Source organism: Carassius auratus, chromosome 23, assembly GCF_003368295.1.
Source record: "Carassius auratus strain Wakin chromosome 23, ASM336829v1, whole genome shotgun sequence".
In the NCBI taxonomy this organism is placed as follows: Eukaryota; Metazoa; Chordata; class Actinopteri; order Cypriniformes; family Cyprinidae; genus Carassius; species Carassius auratus.
In genome coordinates, this window is record NC_039265.1 from 3,544,135 (window position 1) to 3,552,901 (window position 8,767).

The following is an 8,767-nucleotide window of genomic DNA, read 5'->3' on the forward strand; positions in this document are numbered from 1 at the left end:
GGATGTCTTCTAATAGCACTTCGTCGAGTTTTCCTTCAGGTGAACAGGTGTGTTATTTCAAACAAACTGCAACATGACAACTAACAAACGAATGTTACAGTATGAATTACTGACTGTGGAAAACATGAAATATTGTAATTAGTAGTTATGTCTAATTTATTCGTTATATTTTCTGAATTATATGCATTGTTAGATATAAAAAAAATATTATAATATAGACTGTAACACTGACTTACCTGTCGAGAAGAAAACTGGCCACTTCAGCGTCTCTTTTGAAATCTTTATCAAGCATTAGCTCTTTCCACCTAGAAAAAGCTTCCCCGACATTAACTCTTGTTTTCTGTAATCTACGGTCACGTTTCCTTTTACGTTCTATTTTTGACTGTTTTGGCGACGATGTTTTCTTCTCCTGTGGCGCGGCATATGTATGGTCCATAATAAGAATGCAATCCAGACTTTTAAACTTGCCGGTGCAGTTTCAAGCGCCTCTCACTGCTCTGCACCTGCGTTTCTGGCTCTGACCGAAAACGCGCTGTGGAAACGCGTTGGCTTAGTACTTTTTGTCCTTTTCTGCTATTATAGTTTTGCAAGATGGCGGAACTACATGGAAGCCTCCGTCAACCTACCCGTCCCATGTATATAAAGATAATAAATTCTTCATTTACGAGGATTAGTTTAAACATTGGCATAGGTATTTGTACACCATTGAGGGCATATTTATGAATAAAAATATTGATTTTAGATAATAAAATACCTAAAAAGTTACTTATTGTCCCTTTAAGAGTTAAATGAGACAACTCAAGCCATTTAGAGATGTTATGTAATGCCTGAGTCAGGTGCTCACCTGCCAGGCTGGGTGTTGTAGTGGACACATGGATGACAGTGTCATCAGCATACATCTGGCAGCCAACGCCCGGACAGCAATTTGGTAAGTCATTAATGTACATGGTAAACAGCAGAGGGCCAAGTACAGAGCCTTGAGGTACTCCCATGTTGTTTATCTGCAGAGGAGATAGCCCCGTTAACCCTGACACACTGCTGTCTTCCACTTACTTCCATGTAGTACAGAATGAAATTAATATCCGATTTCTTTTTTTTTTCTTTTCAAATTAGCCATCTGTATTTTTCTGCCTTGACAGAGAAGGTGGGTGAAATTGTGTTTACTGTTTCCAGTTACAGATTAATGGCGGATACTTCAGAGTTCATTAGATTATTTCTCTCATTAGATTACTGTGTGTATGTGACCCCTTCGAGACACATGTCTGTGCTATTTTTGATCAAAGCAGCCAGGGGCCTGCACAGTGTCTTGGTTAATTTACTTTCATTACCAAACGAGACGGGCAGTCCCTAATCCAATCACAGAACAACTGTAATTTATCTTTCAAAGCTCATATGTCTCAGTTTAAAACATTTAAAACAGCATAGATTTTTTATATAGACCTAGTAAACTGCATACTGAATTTTATGCAGACAAAAACAAGGCTGTGAGGGACTGTCTAAAAGTCTATGCACCGTATTATGTACAAGATCACATTTTCATAATTTTCATTCATAAAAGTATAAATGTTGGAATTTTTACAACAGTTACTGTAAGTTTTGTCAATGAATTTGATTTGTCGAGCATCATTTCAAGCATCGTGTGTTTGGTTTTCCAGTCGAACTGTGAGAATCTTTTATGAAGACTGTCCCAGGTTTGAAAATAAGTGAAAAGTAAAAAAAAAAAAAAAAAAAAAAAAAAGTAGCATAAATGCACTAAATCCACACTTCAAGGCAGTATTTGAAGCAACTATCATGTTCAATTAATTTATTTTGTGTTATTATATATTTATTTTAAAGTGTAATGTGTTGAAAATCAAAATGTAAACGAAGCTCTGTAAAGCGTTGCCCACATGGTCACGATTCACAAGTAAAAGATTTCATTTCTTAAAACCGATTACTTACAAATTCACTTCTAAAAATCCCATTACCCCCCCCCCCCAAAGATTTCTGAAATATTATAGAAAAATATTTAAAGAAATCAACAGTATGTGCTGTCTTTGTGTATCAGTAATTGTATATTTATTGTATAAATACATGTGTATTATGTTATTTAACCAGTAGGAGGCGACAAACTGTGAGTCAATTGAATCCTTTACTCAAAAATCTCAATCCAATCAATAATAAACAATAGAATATCTTAATGAATTAATTATTCAAGATGCACCTCTATTGGGGGCAGTTGTGGCCTAATGGATAGAGCGTTGGACTTGTAACCCGAAGGTCACAGGTTTGAGTCTCAGGTCTGGCAGGGATTGGAGGTGAGGGGAGTGGACCAGTGCCCCTTCAGTCTAATGACTGAGGTGTTTTATAAATAACTTCTCAGAAGAAGAATTATTTATTTATTTATTTATTAATATTAGCACAGGAGGCTTAATGTGCTGTCACATTTACAGTAATTCAGAGAATTGTCGTGGGAGAAATATGCAAACCACACTCTTAGGAATTTTGCACGAGGGTGAGTGATTTCAACACTACAGATTTATTGTATGAATTCTCAGCGCTGACCAACAGAAAACTGCTTAGTTTAAAGTGACTTCATTCAAGCATGCTTCACATTTTTTTTCCTGCAATATTTCACTTTAAAGGGATAGTTCTCCCAGACATTCTGTCATTAATTACTCACCCACATGTCGTTCCAAACCCATAAGACCTTCGTTCATCTTCCGAACACAAACTAAGCTATTTTGATGAAATCCGAGAGTGTTCTGACCCTCCGTAGACAATAACACAACTGACATGTTCAAGGCCCAGAAAGGAAGCAAGGACATCATTAAAATAGTCCATGTGTCCTCAGTGGATCACCTGTAATTTTACAGAGTTGCAAGAATACTTTTGTGCCCAAAGTAAACAAAAAGAATGACTTTATTCAACAATTCTTCTCCTATGCGTCACCCTGGCACTGTTCTGTTCACTCATCCTAGAGTAACCTGGCAACAGAAAATCCATGTCCTGGCCACCACAGTGAGAGGGAGAGTGAGGGAGAGAGGGAAGCTCTTCCTTTGAGATTCACAGGAGAACAGACGATTAGGAGCTCTGCAACAGAAGAGCACACAATACATTACACTGAGAGTACATGGGTGTCATGGGAAGGAATGGGAGGCTTTGAGGTGCCTTTGACCGATTACATAATCATTAATTTGTGCAAGATGAAGTGAATTTGAAGCTAGAATACTGATATATATTTTCAATGTTGCCTTTCACTCTGAAGAAGAATGTTTGCCTGTCTCTCGAATGTGAGCAGATGTGCTGTTAACCCCTAGAGACTGGAAATAAGATAAACACATAATGATGTGAAGCCCTGTGTGTGTGTGTGTGTGTGTGTGTGTGTGTTATTGTGTAGCATCCTTTTTGCAGAGGACATTTCTCATGGGTGGCACTCAGGGGTTCATCCATTGTCTGCTCCTGCTCTCTTCAGCATTACTTTCAAACCGATTTGATCACAGCAGAAGATTTTAATTCCTACCATTGAGGTAATGGACGCTAAACTTAATTAAACATTTCAGTAACAAACCAGTAATGTTATCTATCTTGTGTTACCAATAAACTCTCATTTGAAGGCAGACATGCTTGAATGTCATGCACATTCAAGACCTTTAGAAGACCTTTATATTTAGGGTCACAACAAAAAATCTTTGAAGAAAATTCTGACGAGACCGTTTTTAGCTAACAAACACTGATTTTACAAGGAGAGTTCACCCACGAATACTGAAGATATTTACACATGAAAGTTCGAATGGAAGAATATATAAACCTTCTGTGTATATATTACATGAAGTGTTTGAAAACGGTTTCTAATATTCATTTAGCAATGAAATACATGGGTTGATAACTCCCTTTACTAACAAAAAGTAACAAAAAACTCCTCAGGGATTGTTGAGATGCGTTATAGATAAGTACTCTCAATATATTACAGCTAATTTGACAGTACATATACCCAGAATACACTTGAATTATGTTTAATTAGGATTTACAACATCATATTGTTGATTGTGTTACTGTTTCCACCTGACATATTGACAGTGGTACAAAGAGAGATGAAGTGGTTGTATCAGGGATATGTACCGTTGCAAAACCAGCTAATATGATTTTCTGGTCTATTTTTTAAATGGTATGCTGACAAATCTTATCTTGATCTGTCATTTGACTTTTAGAGACTGCATAGGTAAGTTTGACCACAAGATGGCGCAGTTACTCTATTTACAGGGAAAACATGTCGACTTTAAACTCTTTTAAACATTTTTAATCTAAACTATTTCTTCTGTCATTCAACAGAATGGGAATTTAGCCTGCTGTAATTTTAATGATGGAAAGTCAATCAGATATATGAACTAGGCACAGTATGAAATGATTTGGAAGAATATATTGTCACAAGGTCACCTTACTACACGAAGGACTTCATTTCCCAGCATCCCATCTGCTTCACACCTGCACCTGATCCCCAATCAGCACACATTCACCTCATCACCTACCATATAACAGCTATAGTGGCCCAACAGGTCACAAAACCCACGGTTCGGTTCATTTTATGGATCTTGAGTCTTTTGGATCAGCAAATAAATAAAAAAAATTGTACTGAAAGTTTGCTTTAAGTTGTATACCACAGCAAAAACTACCAATATAGTGATAAAACAAGAACAATTACACAAATTGAAAGCAAAGATGAATACAGCATAACACAAGATACAAACAAAGTCAGTAAAAGTAGTCTTCAGGTGTAGAAATTTTATAATTCAGTGTATACAATAGTGCTCACTGCACAAGTTTAATACAGATTAATCTTTGAATTTAGAAAAAAAGGGTCAGGGAACAAATAGTTCTTCATATAAACTGCTTACCTGTTGCTTACCTGCCTCCCATATCTAGTGCTAGTCCTGTGAATAAACTCTTGAAACTTACCTGTCTGCCTCCTAATAGGCTCCTTATATATATAATAGCTAAATATTTACAGAAATGTATCAAATTGATATTATGTAACCTATTTCTTACCCAAACCAGTGTACGAGTGTAACAGACTTGTCAAAGTGAATCACTTCAGGCATGACATAATTCTAGTTTTAGATTATTCACAGGAATATAAAGTGAGAGTGGCACACATGTGTTTTTGGCTTTCTTTATGCGATCTAATACCTTCTACTGTAGCATGTGACACTGAAACTCTGACAGGGTCTTTCCAGCTCACCCCCCACTACGTTTCTGCAGCTTTCGCTTTATTTTGAGCTCCCACGGCATGTTATTAATTACATCTGAGCTGCACATCAGCGTTTTGGCTTTTAATGGCTTTAATCCAGTTATAATGACATTGACACTGCCATTACTACATAAGAAGCTGTTGAAGAAGCTTTGTTTGCTCTTTCTGCATCAGTTTAGTACTTGTGTGTGAATAGTGCCAGTATATGCTCTTGAGTTCAGTGACTTCATATCACACACACAGTTATTAAATAATGCTTATTCTTTACTCATTTTATACATTTAGAATATTGGTATATTACAATAAGGTACTATTTGTTAGCATTAGCATTAAAATAAAAGTTTGTTATCATTTACTCACCCCCAATTTTTTTCCAAACCTGTATGAGTTTCTTTCTTCTGCCGAACACAAAAGTGGATATTTTGTTGAGCAAAAAATTTACAATAGCCATTGACTTATTTATTTTCCATACCATGTGAGCCGTTGGCTAGCGTCGACTGTTTGGTTTCCAACATTCTTTAAAATATCATATTTCGTGTGATTATATAAATAACTCATATATAACATAGCAATGTTAAAAAATATAGTTAACTATTTGTTAAACCTTATTGTGAAGTATCGTCGATTCTATTCACATATATCTGTCAGTTATGTGAAGCTTTAATAACAGTTTATAGTATTACATCAACACAATGTACTATTTGTTCTTCAATGTTTTTTTAAAGCACAAATTAATTGTAACATATTTTTTTATATACAGTATACAGTACACACTACAGTTCACAGTAGTTACTATTGTTACTATTTTTTTTTTTTTTTACAAAATAAGATTACTTTTATTCAGCAAGGACACTTTAAATTAATAAACTAATTATTAGAAATCAACTGAGAGTGATAATAAAATATCACTATTGTTTCACTTAACATAACAGAAAGTCAGTGGAATAAAAAAGCATGATTGGCAATATGATGGATTTGTTTTTTTGGCTGCCCACTGAAAAACAACAACTGCTTTATGACATTCTTTACATTTTAATTGAGACATTTAATCATGCTGAACACTGGTTGGTCCCACGATCTAGGTGATTTCCTGTTTTCTAATCATTAGGGGGACATTTGGTCCCCACCTGCCCCCACACACACTTATTGTCTCTCGTGGTCCTCTATGTCTGTCTGAACTCTGTGACCAGAACACAGAAACATCTTCTTGCACGGACAGAGGTTCAGTCAGGACTCTCTCTCTCAACCACCGCCAGGACCTTCATTAATTCACGATGCCCGTGTGAGATTCCAGATGCTGTGCTGCGTGCTCCTCAACACAGCTGCTTTACTTTACACACCATCTCCTTCACGGCTGGAGTTGCACTTACTAAACCTGATTTGTTTTACCCATTGTATATTTTCTGGAGGTGACCCGAGGACCCAGAGAGGGATTCTGGTCTGTGATCCATGTCACTTTGAATGGCTGAGTGCAAGTGTTGTCTAATTTATTTGAGCTCTTATTCATGATCCAACACGGACTGGAACGGAAAGAACACAAGGGATCCCAGCTAGTCCCTTAGTAGCCTGTTCCAGACAATATATTCATCACTGAGCAGGAAACAGACAGCGCGGTGCTTTTTTTGAGTGCCAACTGTACGTCAGTGGATGAACTTATGATACACGTTTGCACATCTGTCGACACCGAATGAGAAAACAGTTGTTGCTATGCATTCTAAACAGCAACGCTCTTTAATTTGACATTGGATCACATATACAATGCATGAGATGTATGTTTGTCTTTTTAGGTCTGCTTTAAAACAGGACATTAGCAAAAGGTGGAACTGTGATTTTCATTGCATCTGCAATAGTTCCCCAAATGAGGCATTATATTGTATATTCCAGTGCTACTCAAATGAGAGTGTTAATGTTTTAGCTGAGTTGTTTAGAGTTGGCTAATGTACCTGGAAGGCTAAGGCGATCTGCATTCTCATTCATCCCAGTTGTTTCTTGGCTTGCACAAACAGTTCTGGAAGTATGTGACCTGGATTCTGCTATCGGTGCAGTGCAACAGATTAGCTTTAATAGGGGCTAATGGCTAAAGCTAACAAACATGGACACCGATCAGTTAGTGCATTGCAAGGATGTAGAGGAGATAAGAATTTGTGTAACTGATTTCCCGTTTTTTTTTTTCTTCAATAAATGCATTTTTATATGTAACTTCTTAATGTTGTTGTCTTTGAAATATAGTTAACGTGAACAAAGAAGCATTCATAGTAACTAAAGTACACTTTAATGTAATTTCTATTAAAACTTGTGTTTCATGTATTTAAATATTTGGAATTTCACATTTATAATGATAAAATTGTCATTTTGTAAATATATAAAAAATTATAAATTTAAAATTAATATTTAATTGGTAATTTTGACATGATTAGTATGAATGTTAAATCACATCAAAATAAGTCTTCTTTAAAGCACGGCAAAAGATTATTAATACATAGTGAATTAAAATGTACTTTGAAGTATAGCATTTAATTTGACATTTTTTTGAAAATGCTCTTTTAAAAAGTGTATTGAGAAACGGTCATGAAATCTAATCTTATTGGCCTTATGTTTTATTATTATTATTATTATATTATCTGAAATAAAATATGTTCTAAGTTGTATATATATATATATATATATATATATATATATATATATATATATATATTTTAATGAAATCTGAGAGCTTTCTGACCCTCTATAGACAGCAACACAACTGACACGTTCAAGGCCCAAAACATAACAGTCCATGTGACATCCATTGTTCAGCCGTAATGTTTTGCCACTATGAGAATACTTTTTGTGGGCAAAAAAAAAAAATGGCTCCATTCAACAATTTCTTCTCTTCTATTTCAGTCTTCGATGCGTGTACGAACCCACAGTTTGGTATGAACCCACAGTTTGGTATGAACCCACAGTTGGGTATGAACCCACAGATTTTTTTTTTTGGTCTTTTCTTTTTTCCTTCTTTTCTTTAATGCAAATCGTTGCTTGTTATTCTAAGGCATGTATTCTAGCTTTATTCAACAATAAATAAACAATAAAATGTACCTAACGTGTACAATTTGGTAACCTTTAAAAAGTAAACCGCTCCAGTGACATCACGCGTGGCGAGCGGTAACGGTGCTTGTTGAAGAGTTTGGGGTCAACGCTGGGGATTAGGTCATCATGTGTTGAGTCCTGCTTGGATTGGCCATTGTAACGTGTACAATTTGGTAACCTTTGAAAAGTAAACCACTAGCAACAGATTTGTACTTTTCTGAGAGGGACATTATCCACAAAATCAAGGTTTAAATGCAGATCTGTATGCAATTCTTTCAACACAGTGTTATGGAAATTCGTAACTATTTTACGTTTTGGTGAGTTAGTGGCTTGAGTTACCTTTGATTCGTATGAATTTCAGTCTCATTACTACATCTTCGTATGATCTGCTTATGCCCCACTGATGGTTATGTTTAGAGGTGGACCTTCATCCTTGCTTTTCCCATACAAATCAATGAATACAAAATTTAC